The sequence below is a fragment of the Protopterus annectens genome, chromosome 5.part0, assembly GCF_019279795.1.
Source record: "Protopterus annectens isolate FY-2018-M chromosome 5.part0, PAN1.0, whole genome shotgun sequence".
Lineage (NCBI taxonomy): Eukaryota > Metazoa > Chordata > Ceratodontiformes > Protopteridae > Protopterus > Protopterus annectens.
The window spans coordinates 1,145,505,230-1,145,518,710 of record NC_056735.1 but is presented as its reverse complement, the minus strand read 5'-3'; the positions used below and the strand labels follow the sequence as shown (position 1 = coordinate 1,145,518,710).

General features: G+C 42.2%; 1 protein-coding gene across 1 annotated transcript in view; it reads right to left on the bottom strand.

The window, feature by feature from the left end:
• TGFBRAP1 (transforming growth factor beta receptor associated protein 1) overlaps positions 1-13,481 on the bottom strand; it is a 1,222,189-nt gene that overhangs the window by 563,094 nt on the left and 645,614 nt on the right. The gene's annotated exons all lie outside the window — the stretch shown is intronic.

Below are 13,481 nucleotides of genomic sequence, written 5' to 3'. Positions count from 1 at the left end.
TTTGATAGCATAAAAAAACCTCCTATAATTCTTTGGGATGTTAAGAACACTCAGTATATACCCATCCTCCATGTGACTACAACTTCATTAAAAGGCAAAGATACACAAGTACTCACCACACGAGCTATTACTGAACAGACATTCTTGTACAGATGGCAATTAAAAGTTCACTGATAAGCATGCTTCTGCATTACCACCTGTCAGGGTTTCAAATCATGTAGGTAATAATATAGGTGCCAGCAACTAAGGAAATGGTTCTTCAACTTCTGTTTCTTTGACCTTAACCAAACTACTGCAACAGGTGTAAATTAACAATCACCTCTTTTAAGCTCTGTCAGCAGTCCTTCTGCAAAAGGAAAGAAAGATATGTGTTGGGGGCACCAAATACAGATACCTCTCAAAGATACAACATGTATATTCTTACGCTATCAGATGATCTATGAATGGGATAATCTTCTCCAATCACTGTTTAGCAGCTTTTTTTAGAACATTTCCTGGTCCAGACTGTGTGCTGTGATGTCAAATACCAACTTGCTCGTCAGTTCACTCCCACCCACGAACACCTTTTTTAAAATCAAGAATTTTTTTATAACTGTCATCTTGCTCTGACACCTATCAGCCCCTCTGTCTGTGTAGCTGTTCCAACACCATCACAATTAAGATGCAATATGGGGAATCTCCTGCAGGAAAGGCTTTTATATTAAATTCCCTCTTTTAATAAACATCTTTATTAAATCATAACTAAAACAGTGGCACATGTACAAATAAATTAATATCAACGGAAAACATACTAACATTTTTCATGCAGTATACATGTTAAACCTCACTTCTCCTGCTGAACATTATTCTGCATGTGTGGTCCGAAATATTCCATTAACTTCCATGCAATTTTCTCTCTCTTTTTTTCTAAGGTTACCACCTCTGCTCATTTTATCTTCTTTACAATGTTCAGTACTTCAGTTACAGTTTGTTTAGACTTTCAGCTCCATTTTCTAGTAATTGCTTTTTAGGTAGCCAGTAGCAACAAACTTAAACTTTGTAAGGCTTTGCTATATCTAGGCAAGTCAGAGACTATGTCCCACCTCAAAAGATTTTTTTTTTTTAGTCATAGCACTTTGGTCTCTCAAAATTTCTGACAAAACACACTGCAGGGAATTTTTTAAATCTGCCATGCTGTTACATTTCCAGAACCCATCTTCCCAATCACCACTCTTTTTCCCAATACACTTTCAGCATTGCTATCTTCTTAGGAAAATTTTGATGAAGTCTGCTTGGGTTATAAAATATATATATGTAAATCACTTCAAGCAAACTTTTGTTGCATACTTGGGAGCCATATAAATATTCTCCTGTTGTTTCTTTGTGCATTGCCTTTCCATTCTTACTTCCCAGGCACCTCCCTGGATCAACTTTTTTCATCAGAAGCAATAAAGGATGGTTGTAACAGATTTGGACAAAGGCTTGTATTTGAAACTCTTTCTGGTACCCGGGAAAGATGGACAGAGAAGGCTCACATTGGATCTCTAAATATTAAACCTGTTTCTATGTGTAAAAGGTTCAAGGTTCCTCTCTTCTTAGAGATAATGAAATCATCAAGAAAAGGATAGTAGCATTGCTGGAACTGAAGACAACCTCAAGTCTTAGTGAGTACCTTCACATGGTGGACGCTGTTTTCACAGAATCTCACTAAGATAGCACTGATATATATATATATATATATACACACACACACACATACATACATACAGTATATTTTACATAACATTAAAAAAAAAACAGTTGGTGCACAAGCCCAGGAATAAAAAAGTGCTCATTCTTGATGTACACATTGATGCCACAACTAGAAAAATGGCAGTGGAGAATCTTCAAGGCACACAAACATTCCTTCAATGGGATTAGGCGAGGCTCAATGGGAGGATGGCCCCCCTGTTCTAGAAGGAAACAGTAGCAGTAGTCCACAAAAATCACAAAAACTGACAGGCCAAAAAAAGAGCCATAAAGATGATAGAGTGGACTATGGAGGATAAGAAAGAAAGTATGTATTGTTACTATTACACAAGAAGCCCAGATAGAAGATATTCAAAAAGATTAAGAAAGAAATTACAGGAAATAAAAATTGTTGCACAAGAAAAACTGTCAAAAGCTTCAAATAAAAAGTTATGTTCATTAGTACAATAAATCCATGAAAAGCATTAGAAACACAAAGAAACTTTGGGCCACCTGGAAAACGAAGCAACAGAGGAAGTACGAAAATATAAAGAACAAAATTCAAGAGTTTTTTTTGAAAGTATAAAAAAGAAATATGGACATGGGAAAGAAAAAACAGATCTGATATGGTGCAGTATTAATTCCAAAGAGAAAGTGAAATTAATCAAAACAAAAAAGCAGCTCCAAAGATAGTTGAAAAAAAATACAGGGAAGGCACTCAGATATGGAAAGTTTCACAAAACAAAAATTAAGAACACAAAGGGGGAATGTAGAACAGAAGATAAGTAAGTTAGAAGCTAACAAGTATAAATTTAAGTTATGGAATACCTGCAAAGTGAAGGATTTAGAGTAGAAAATCCAACTCCAGTAACATCACAAGATGGAACAAGGAATCTTTAAATCAAAGAGAAACAGGTGGAATGGGAAAGCATCTGATCACTTACCACATGATAATGCTCTGGAGCCTTCAGTAGGAAACAAGTACAAAAGTTCAATTGGGAGGGAGCAGGAAACGGTGGCATCTCCGACAAAGGCAATGCTGTGGAGTGGTAGGCCAATGAGTTCCATATGAAGGAGGAACAGATGATGCAGGATGCAGCTGAAGAAGATATGTCACAGGAAGACATTCTGGAGCTCTCTGTAGAATGCCTACAGGAAACAGACAGCAAAGAATGCACCCTCAGTCTAGAAAAAAATGATCTAAGGGAAGAGTTGCTTGATTTAAAATAGATGAATATAGATAGTAAGACTGATAGTAAGACTGATGAAAGATAAAGACTGTTGCATTGGGGATTGTGCAAATACTACAATATAGAAGTAGCTGAGAAGCATTGAAAACATGAACCACAAAGCATTATAGAGAATGATGAAGTGAACATCACATGGGATCACTCACTGCTAACAATTCAAAAAACAGATGTGAGAAAACCACATATAGTACTCCATGAAAAAGGACAAAGGTAACACTGATCATTGAAATTCCTACACCTAGTATTTATTAGGATTATAGTGTCTGACATAGAGAGAGAGACATTAAGTCATAAAATATCAAGATTTTAAGGCAGAAACGACATCAATGTGGAAGAAAGATACCCAGACAGTTCCAATAGTAGTAGGAGCAATGGGTCTAATAAAAAGAGCCTACAGTCATATTTAGATATGCTATCAACACAGGTAACTCCGTATGAACTGCAGAAGGAGCCAGTTCTGGGCACATTGCGGGTGCTGCCAATTAGCACTTTTGGATAACACCAAAGACTGAAACAATACTCATTTCATGAAATTTAATTATACCCTGACTTAGGAATGGGATCCATTCTCGTCATAGTATTAGAAACCTAAAAGACTTGGAGAAATTAAACTGAGAGAGAAGGCACCAGCTTACATACGTGTTTACAAGGAAACAAGGTTCATAAAGGGGCACTTTCAGTGTGCTTTCATGCCTTTTGGGCTGTCCACTGCTTCCAACATATATACATCAATTGCTTAGTTCTGGTCTTCAGATTGAAAGACAGTCATAATTACCCCATTGAGTAGTTCTCACAGTCCATTACCCATGAAGAGATGATGTCAGCAATGGACTATACAGCCATTTGCCTGACCAGCCTGTACTTTCAAAAAGTTACCTAAAGTCTAATTGCATCTCAAAAGAAGACATTTTGGGAGGGTGGTGATGGAGAATAATTTAAGCAGACCACCCTTTCACAAGAAAAAAAAAAATGATGCACCTGCATGACAAGATCATTCTTCATTGTTCTAGGATACATGTCAGCCAACAGCCTAATGCTCCACTTAACCAGCAGACATACCTCTCAACCGTACCAAATTCCTTGGTATTTACCAGTTTTGAGGGCACAATAATGGGGTGGCACGAATTTCTGAGTGACCCCTTCAATTCCTGAATTTTTTTATTTATAATTTTAAGTTACGGCTGATGTCATCATGCATAGTTATCACCGTGTAGGGTCATGCATGATGACATCAGCTTGGGAGGCAGTGCTTGACTAACTATTGAAACTGTGGCGGGAGTTGCGAGACTGGGAAATGGAAAGTCAGTTAAGGTGTTTGGAGATGAATTGGACACATCAATGTTACTGCTGCAGGAGTCAGGAGCAAAGGGACATTCTGAGGAGAAAGAAGATGGTAGACAGGTATGCTTGCTACTTTGCTGTTAGTCATTGAGTTTGCTGTTATGCTGTACCACAGGAGAACAACAGTCCAGTCCGGATTCAGAACCTATTGTTGTTGATATGGAAGCGAACAGTGTGTTACTAGATTGTGGAAGTTACCTGAAAGTTAGGTGTTAAGAGACAAGCCTGAACGAAAACATAAGTTTTATTAGAAAGTTCTGTAGGCTGTAAGAGGAAGCATTTTTAATAGAGTTACGTTGTGTGGTTAAATTGTACAAGTTCAAATGTTGGTAGCCTACAGTGGAGGTCCTGGGAAGTGTGCCTTAGACTGAAGAATTAATTAGATTAAAATGTGTGTGGTTCTTTTTCCTTCAAACTTGCAAAACAAACAAAAAAAATGGCTTCACTGGTATCCTATACAGGCATAATAGTAAGTCTGGATTGAAACCATTTATTTAGCACAAACTTCACTTTAAAAACAGTAAAACGTTTTCATTTTTTTTCTTTAAAAAAAAACTTCCTCGGACCAAAAACGAAAAGCGCTTTATAGTTTTTAAAGTGAAGTTTGTGATAAATAAACATGCTCGCATTTACAATGGTTCCAATCCAGAGTACTTATTTACTACTACGCCTATATAGGATACCAGTAAAGATGTTTTTTGTTTTGCAAGTTTAAGGTGTTTGTCAAATCTACCTTTTCTTTCAAAGGCATTTCGAACATTTCTCTAATGCCGCTTTTTGTTTCACTGAAATAAATATTGCACGTAAAATAAAAAAAAACGAGGAAGGTATGGGGTGTGGAAACCTTTATGTATTATGTTGTTGTAGTGTTCTTCTTCTTTCGGCGGCTCCCGTTAGGGGTCGCCACAGCAGATCAACTGTTTCCATTTCTTCCTGTCCTCTGCATCTTGCTCTGTCACACCAACCACCTGCATGTCCTCTCTCACCACATCCATAAACCTCATCTTAGGCCTTCCTCTTTTCCTGTTACCTGGCAGCTTCATCTTTAGCATCTTTTTCCCAATATACTCTGCATCCCTCCTCAGCACATGTCCAAACCAACTTAATCTTGCCTCTCTGGCTTTGTCTCCAAACCTTCCAACCAGGGCTGACCCTCTAATATACTTATTCCTAATCCTGTGCATCCTCGTCACACCCAGTGCAAATCTTAACATCTTCAACTCTGCCACGTCAAGCTCTGACACCTGCCTTTTTATCAATACCACTGTCTCCAACCCATATAAAATAGCTGGTCTCACTACCCTCTTGTAGACCTTCCCTTTCACTCTTATTGGTACTCGTCTGTCACAAATCACTCCTGACACTCTTCTCTACCCACTCCATCCTGTCTGTACTCTGTTCTTCAACTATCTTCCACACTCACCATTACTCTGAACTGTTGATCCCAAGTATTTAAACTCATCCACCTTCGCCACCTCTATTCCCTGTATCCTCACCATTCCTTTATCCTCCCACTCATTCACACACATATGTTCTGTCTTAGTCCTGATGACCTTCATTCCTCTTCTCTCTAGAGTATATCTCCACCTCTCCAGGGTCTCCTCCACCTGTTCTCTACTCTCACTACAGATCACAATGTCATCTGCAAACATCATAGTCCACGGGGACTCCTGTCTGATCTCGTCTGTCAACCTGTCCATCACCACTGCAAACAAGGAAGGGTTCAGAGCTGATCCTTGATGTAATCCCACCTCCACCTAAAATGCATCCGTCATTCCCACCTCAGACCTCACCGCTGTCACACTACCCTCGTACATATCCTGTACCACTCTTACATACTTCTCTGACACTTCTGACTTCCTCATACAATACCACAACTCCTTTCAAGGCACCCTGTCATATGCTTTCTCTAAGTCCACAAAGACACAATGCAACTCCTTCTCACCTTCTCTGTACTTCTCCATTAACACTCTCAGAGCAAACATTGCATCTGTAGTGCTCTTTCCTAGCATGAAACCATACTGCTGATCACTAATCATTACCTCCCTTCTTAACCTAGCTTCCACTACTCTTTCCCATAACTTCATGCTGAGACTGATCAATTTAATCCCTCTGTAGATACTACAACTCTGCACATCACCCTTATTCTTAAAAATTGGTACCAAAACACTTTTTCTCCATTCTTCAGGCATCCTCTCACTTTCCAAGATTTCATTAAACAAGCTAGTTAAAAACTGCACTGCCATTTCACCTAAACACCTCCATGCTTCCACAGGTATGTCATCTGGACCAACAGCCTTTCCTTTCTTCATCCTCTTCATAGCTATCCTTACTTCCTCCTTGCTAATCCACTGCACTTCATGATTCACTATCCGCACATCATCCAACCTTCTCTCCCTCTCATTCTCTTCATTCATTAGCCCCTCAAAGTACTCTTTCCATCTGCTCAACACACTCTCCTCGCTTGTGAGTACATTTCCGTCATTATCCTTTATCACCCTTACCTGCTGCACATCTTTACTAGCTCGGTCCCTCTGTCTAGCCAATCGGTACAGGTCCTTTTCTCCCTCCTTAGTGTCCAACCTTTCATACAACTCTTCATACGCCTTATCCTTAGCCACCTCTCTCTTTGCCATGCGCCTCATCTCTTTATACTCTTGTCTACTTTATTCGTCTCTCTGACAATCCCACTTCTTCTTCGCCAACCTCTTTCTCTGTATACTCTCCTGTACTTCTTATTCCACCACCAGGTCTCCTTGTCCTCCTTCCTCTTTCCAGATGTCACACCAAGCACCTTTCTAGCCATCTATCTTACTAGCTCTGCTGTAGTTAACCAGCTATTCTGTAACTCTTCACTGGCACCCAATGCCTGTCTTAACTCTTCCCTGAACTCCACCTCACAATTACCCTTTTTCAATTTCCACCATTTGATCCTTGGTGCTGCCCTCACACTCCTCCTCCTCTTCTTGATCACCAATTGACTTATAAAAATGTTCATTTGTCATTTAGGAAAAATGTTATGCTACTAGCAAAGGTTTATATGAGACAGATAGTTGGTAAATAACTAGTAGACACAGCTGCAGCTCTGTAGTTGTTGTTAGGAAATGCCAGACACTAGTGTATGCTGTTATTTAGTCAGTTTTCTAAGTGAACTGCACAAGCATTTCTAACTCTACATTTTGGTGTCCCCCTGAACACGAAATAACAGTATTGCACATGTAAGTCTTGTAGAAAAAAGCAATCTGCAGTAGTGCTTTTCTTGGAAGAAATTTTTGTAAAGAAAAGTACAGTTTTGTACCTACCATAAATGTAGATGTCCGATAGGTATGCATCTGCAGTCATAACATATGGGTTGTCCTGCCTCAGGCAGCCCTTCGGTCGGCCGGATTCCAAAGTCTGGGTCTGGCCTCGGCTGATGTCGCACTTCACCCGACGTCATAGCTCCTGGGGTATAAAGGCATCAGCCGATGCCATTTTCCTCAGTGTTTCTTGCCCCAGATGCCAGGTGCCCTCTAGGAAGGCTAAATTTGGATAAAAGTAGAAAATTCCAAACAGTAGAAATCAAACAGTATATATACATATATACATACAAACAAATACACCATAATAGATTCCCCCAGCTAGCTAAGAAAGGGGTAAGTACCCTAGGAATACCACAGAGGGGAAGGAGGGTGGGTAATCCTGACTGCAGATGCATACCTATCGGACATCAACATTTATGGTAGGTACAAAACTGTACTATGTCCTTCAAGGATGCATCTGCAGTCATAACATAAAGGTAGAATACCATAGCCAAACTGGGGGAGGAGGCACTAAGATAATGATGGTGTAGTTAAGATCCCTTGTAAAACTGCAGTTGCAAAACCTGCTCGGGATCTGGAGTATAAAGGAAGATTGTAATGCTTGGCAAATGTATGCACGGAGCTCCAAGTAGCAGCTTCTAAAATGTCTTTGGTAGCCACTCCTCGTAGGAAAGCTGTAGTGGTGGCTGTAGCTCTTGTGGAGTGAGGCCTGATATTTTCAGGAGTTGTCTTTCCATGAAAAGAGTAGCAGAATCGAATGCAATTTCCTATCCATTTTGAAATTGTCTGTTTGGAAATTGCTTTTCCTTGCACTCCTGTTGCATATGCTACCAGAAGCTGGTCAGTTTTTCTGCTGTTCTTAGTTCTGTCCAGATAGTAGTGCAGTTGTCTGTGTACATCCAAGGTGTGCAGTAGTTCCCCCCCCCTGTTCTGTGGGTTAGGGAAGAAAGTAGGTAAATGAATAGCTTGGTTCAAGGATACCCTGGATACCACCTTTGGCATGAAAGTAGGATTGGTTCTCAGAGACACTCTGTCCTGGTGAAAGATAAGGAAAGGATGCACTGCCATTAATGCCTGTAACTCGGATATCCTTCTTGCTGAAGTGATTGCTAGAAGGAAGGCAGTTTTCCAAGATAAGAACTGTAAGTCTGCTGATGCTGCTGGTTCAAAAGGGGGAAGTGTTAATTTTTCCAGCACAAAATTGAGATCCCATGCAGGCAGAGGTGGTTTCCTTGGAGGTTTTACATTTTTGATCCCTCTTGAAAATTGGCTGAGGAGAGGGTGAGAGAAGATAGGAGGATCCATGTTGTACTCTGCTGAAATTGCTGAAGCATGAATCTTAATGGAAGAATAGGACAGGCCATTGTGGAACAGTTCTGCTAAATATTCTAGGATGTGTGCTAGGTTTGCCAGTGTGACATTTGTTCCCTTTGATGCACTCCAAATGAGGAATCTCTTCCATTTGGCTGAGTATGTTTTCCTTGTGGAGGGTCTGCGAGCCTCCAGGATAATGTCCTTGACCCTCTGAGATAAAACAGGATGGTTTTGTGTTATGCAATTTTCCAGGCAGTTAGCTGCAGTGTTTTCAAGTTTGGATGCAGGGTCTTGTAGTTGTTCTGCGTTAGAAGTAAAGGCCATAGAGGTAGAGGCCATGAGTTCGTCCGAGACATGCTTCTCAGTAGCGGGTACCAATGCTGCCTTGGCCAGTCTGGAGCTATCAGAATTACCTTTGGCTGTTCCTCCCTGATCTTCAGTAGAACTTTGTACATCAATGGGAGAGGTGGAAAAGCATAAACTGTCAGGGCCTTCCAGCTGAAAGAAAGGGAGTCCACCCTCCAGGCTTGTGGGTGGTATTCTCTTGAGCAAAATTTCTTCAGTTGGTGGTTGAGTGGGGAGGCGAACAGGTCTATCTCTGGCATTCCCCATTTCTTTGTTATGGTTTTGAAGATGTCTGGATGCAGCATCCATTCGTGAGCATCCGTGGTAGTTCTGCTTAAGCTGTCTGCTAGTGAATTCTCTTTTCCTGGTACGAATCTGGCCTGCAGTTGAATGTTGAGATTCAGGCCTAGGTTCCACAGGTCCATTGCCATCCGGCATAGAGGGTAGGAATGCGTGCCTCCCTGTTTGTTGATGTACCACATGACTGTGGTATTGTCCGTCCTTATCAGCAGGTGTCCTTGCTGGAGGAATGATTTGAATGCCTCGATTGCATGCTTCACTGCCAGCATCTCCTTTAGATTTATGTGTAGATTTAGCTGGTCTTGGGACCATAGGCCTTGGATACACTTGTCTTCCATGTGTGCCCCCCAGCCTAGGTCTGAGGCGTCCGTGGTGATGGTCTGCCTTGGTTGTCGTTTGTGGAAAGGCAACCTTCTGTTGGTCTGGCAGGCCTGAGCCCACCACAGGAATTCTTTTTTCAGGCATGGAATGATTGGTATCATGGTTTCTAGACTGTGTCTGTGTTGAGACCATACATTCCTTAGGTACCATTGTAATTTTCTCATATGCAGCCTGGCATGTGGGATCAAGATTATGCAGGATGCCATGTAACCCAGGGCCTGCAGGACTTTCCTTGCAGTAAGCTGAGTTTGTCTTGTCAATGCCATGAAGTAGACTGGTAGTTGCTTTTGTTTTTCTTCTGTGAGAAAAGCCATCTGAGTTATTGTGTCCAGTTCTGCACCCAGAAATGTTATCCTTTGGGATGGCACTAGTCTTGACTTCTGTATGTTGACTGTGTATCCCAAGGCTTGCAGCAGTTGTACGACATAGGCCAAATCCTTTATTATTTTTGTCTTGTTGTCCGCTTGTATTAGGCAGTCGTTCAGGTATGGGTAGATTTGAATTCCCTGAAGCCTGCAATGTGCAATTACTGATGTCAGGCATTTCGTGAATACTCTGGGCGCAGTAGATAAGCCAAAGGGCAATGCTGAGAATTGATAATGCTCTGATCCTGCAAGAAATCTGAGGTGTCTTCTGCAATCTGGTCGTATAGGGATGTGCTGGTATGCCTCCTTGAGATCTAGAGTCACCAGCCAAGACTCCTTGCCCAACATGGGAAGAAGTTGCTGTAGGGTCAGCATCTTGAATTTTGGTACAATGAGATATGTGTTCAGTGCGGACAAGTCGAGAATAGGCCTCCATTGAGTTTCTTTTCTTGGTACAAGGAATAGTCTGGAGTAAAATCCTTGGCCTTGTTCCATAGATGGTACTTTTTCTATTGCTCTCATCCTTAGTAAGTTGATGATTTGTTTTAGAGCCTCTGACTTCTGGCTTGGTGGAAGGTTTGGCATTCCTCTCTTTTTTGGTAAAGTGTGGAAGTGAAACCTGTAGCCTTTGTCTATTGTTTGCAAAGTCCATTTGTCTCCTGTAATGCAATGCCAGTTTTTTGAAAATAAAGCTAGCTTTCCGCCCAAAGGTGCTTCCAGTTGTTCCCTGGTAGGCGGAATCAGAGCCAAGTCATTGTGTTTGTCCTGTGGAAGTGGTTGCAGTCGCAGCTGTGGCGGTACTCCTCTGGTTGGCAGGTTGCCACTGACGACCCCTGTAGGTACCCCTTGATTGACCTCTGCCTCTTGGGCGTCTATATCTGCCTCTCTGTGCTCTGGAGGTGTCTGGAAAGGACCAATTCTTTGAAGGCCAATTTCTGCTGAACCTCGGAGGTTGGACCTGCAGAAAATCCTTGACTGTTTGCACAGATTTTGCTTTTTCTTCCACTTTCTTTAGAACCCCCTGTGCAGGGGAGCCAAATAAACTTTGTTTCTCCATAGGGGCATCTAGGAGTTTAGACTTAACATGGTCTGGCAAGGATTGCTCTTTTAGCCAGGCATGCCTTTGAATCACTGCTCCAGTCATAGCTGATCTAAATGAAGCCTCCAGTGCATCATAGCCACATTTTAAGAAATGATTACTGACCTGCTGAGAGTTGTGTACCAAATCCTGAAGGGACTTATGGTCTAAAGGTTCAGGAGAGGAAAGCTTTTTATTCAGCTGATCTAACAAAAATTCCTGGTACTGTATCATGTGAAATTGACAGTTTAAAGCCCTGGCAGAAAGAGTAGCAGAAGTATAAACCTTTTTACCCCATCTCTCTAATGCTCTTGATTCTCTTTCAGAGGGTAGGGGGTTTTTGGCAGAGGCAGCTGCAACACCCTTAGGGCCCTGAGAAATGGTTTCTGGGTCTGCAGCATGGGCCTTATACAAGTGAAAGTGAGAATCCGGGACCCTGTAATATCTGTCAGGTTTGGCAGGGGCTGGGGGAAGAGAATCAGGGGCAGAACTGGCATCATTGTATGCATCATCAACAACAGATAGTACAGGTGGTATGGCTAAAGGCCTATGCTGTGGTAAGTGTAAAAAAGTCCTTAGCCTTTTCCTAGAATCAGAAAAATCCTGACCCTGCCATTGGAAGTGTTCCCTCATTGAGTGTAGAGTTTCCCCAAATGAAAATTCTTCTGGGGGGGGAGGCAGAAGGAATGGAGTCTTCTGCATCCGAATCCTCATAAGGTGAGTATGGTCCTTCCTGATGGTCTGACAAATGTGATCCATCCGAGGAATAGTCAGAGGAGAGAGGTTCAGGGGGTTCAGTCCTAGGCCTTTTTTCAGGAGGGGGATGTGAGGCCCTGTCTGGGTGAGGTTGGGATCCCCTGATCAGAGAAATAAGGTCCTCAGCAAGGCTGAGAATCTGAGAACTTGAGGAAGGTCTGTGAGAGGGAGCTTTTGCAGGTAAGGCCTTGGAAAGTTTAGCTGCTTTAGCCCTGGAGAAGGCCTTAATAGACATAGAAGCAGGGGGTCTAGCTGCCCCACGTGCAGGAGTAGAGATGTCCAACGGAATGGTGTCGGACAATTCTTGCATGCCTGCTTCTTCGGTAGGAATTTCTGTAGCTGACTCAGCCGGGGCCTCTGAGGCCTTGGTTGTCGGAGGTATGCTTTCGGCCAAAGGAAGAACCGAGGACTCGGTTTCAGCCGAAACCGAGACACTAGCGGTAGGCCTAACCGTGGTTTCAGCCGAAACCGCGGGCCGCGAGTGTCGGTCCTTTTCCTTGTGTTTTTTGGCTAAATGTGTAGTCGGAGTCTCCGACGGCATTTTATATGCAAAAGCGGGACCAAAAAACTCTTCAGCAAACTCCGACTGACGTCTAAGTGTCCATCGGTTGAAGGAAGCACAGGCTAAACAAGCTGATATGTCGTGGTCTGGGCCTAAGCAAGGAAGGCAGTAAGAGTGGAAATCCTTATGAGGTATTTGTTTCCCACAAGTTAAACAATTATTTACTTTGTCTGACATCGGCTGAGGCAAGAAAGAGTCCCCAACGGGGTACTTAGCTTTTTTAGAAGTCTTCGGTAGCTGAAATATCTGGATCTGACCGACCGGTACTTGCGAACAGCTTCTGCTTCGGGCACCGCGCAGCAAGAAAGACTGAGGAAAATGGCATCGGCTGATGCCTTTATACCCCAGGAGCTATGACGTCGGGTGAAGTGCGACTTCAGCCTAGGCCAGACCCAGACTTTGGAATCTGACCGACCGAAGGGCTGCCTGAGGCAGGACAACCCATATGTTATGACTGCAGATGCATCCTTGAAGGACATCAAGGGAAATGTTAGGTAAAGAGGATAATTCTGGTTTAAAAAGGCGCATCATAGCAGAACAGAACTCGATCTTCAGTACGTACCTTCCTGAGCTGTGTTTTCTGTAGAATATATACAAATGTAATGCTGACAAATGCAATCTTCAGTGCCCTTATAAAAGCTTTCATTCTGATCATTATCTGCTACTTACTCTATACATTACAAGTTATTAATTGGAATAAACCGAAAAGATAATAACAGGGTTAATTGGTTTTCACTGTATCACAGCCTTCTCTCTCTAGTTGGGTACACACCTGCCACC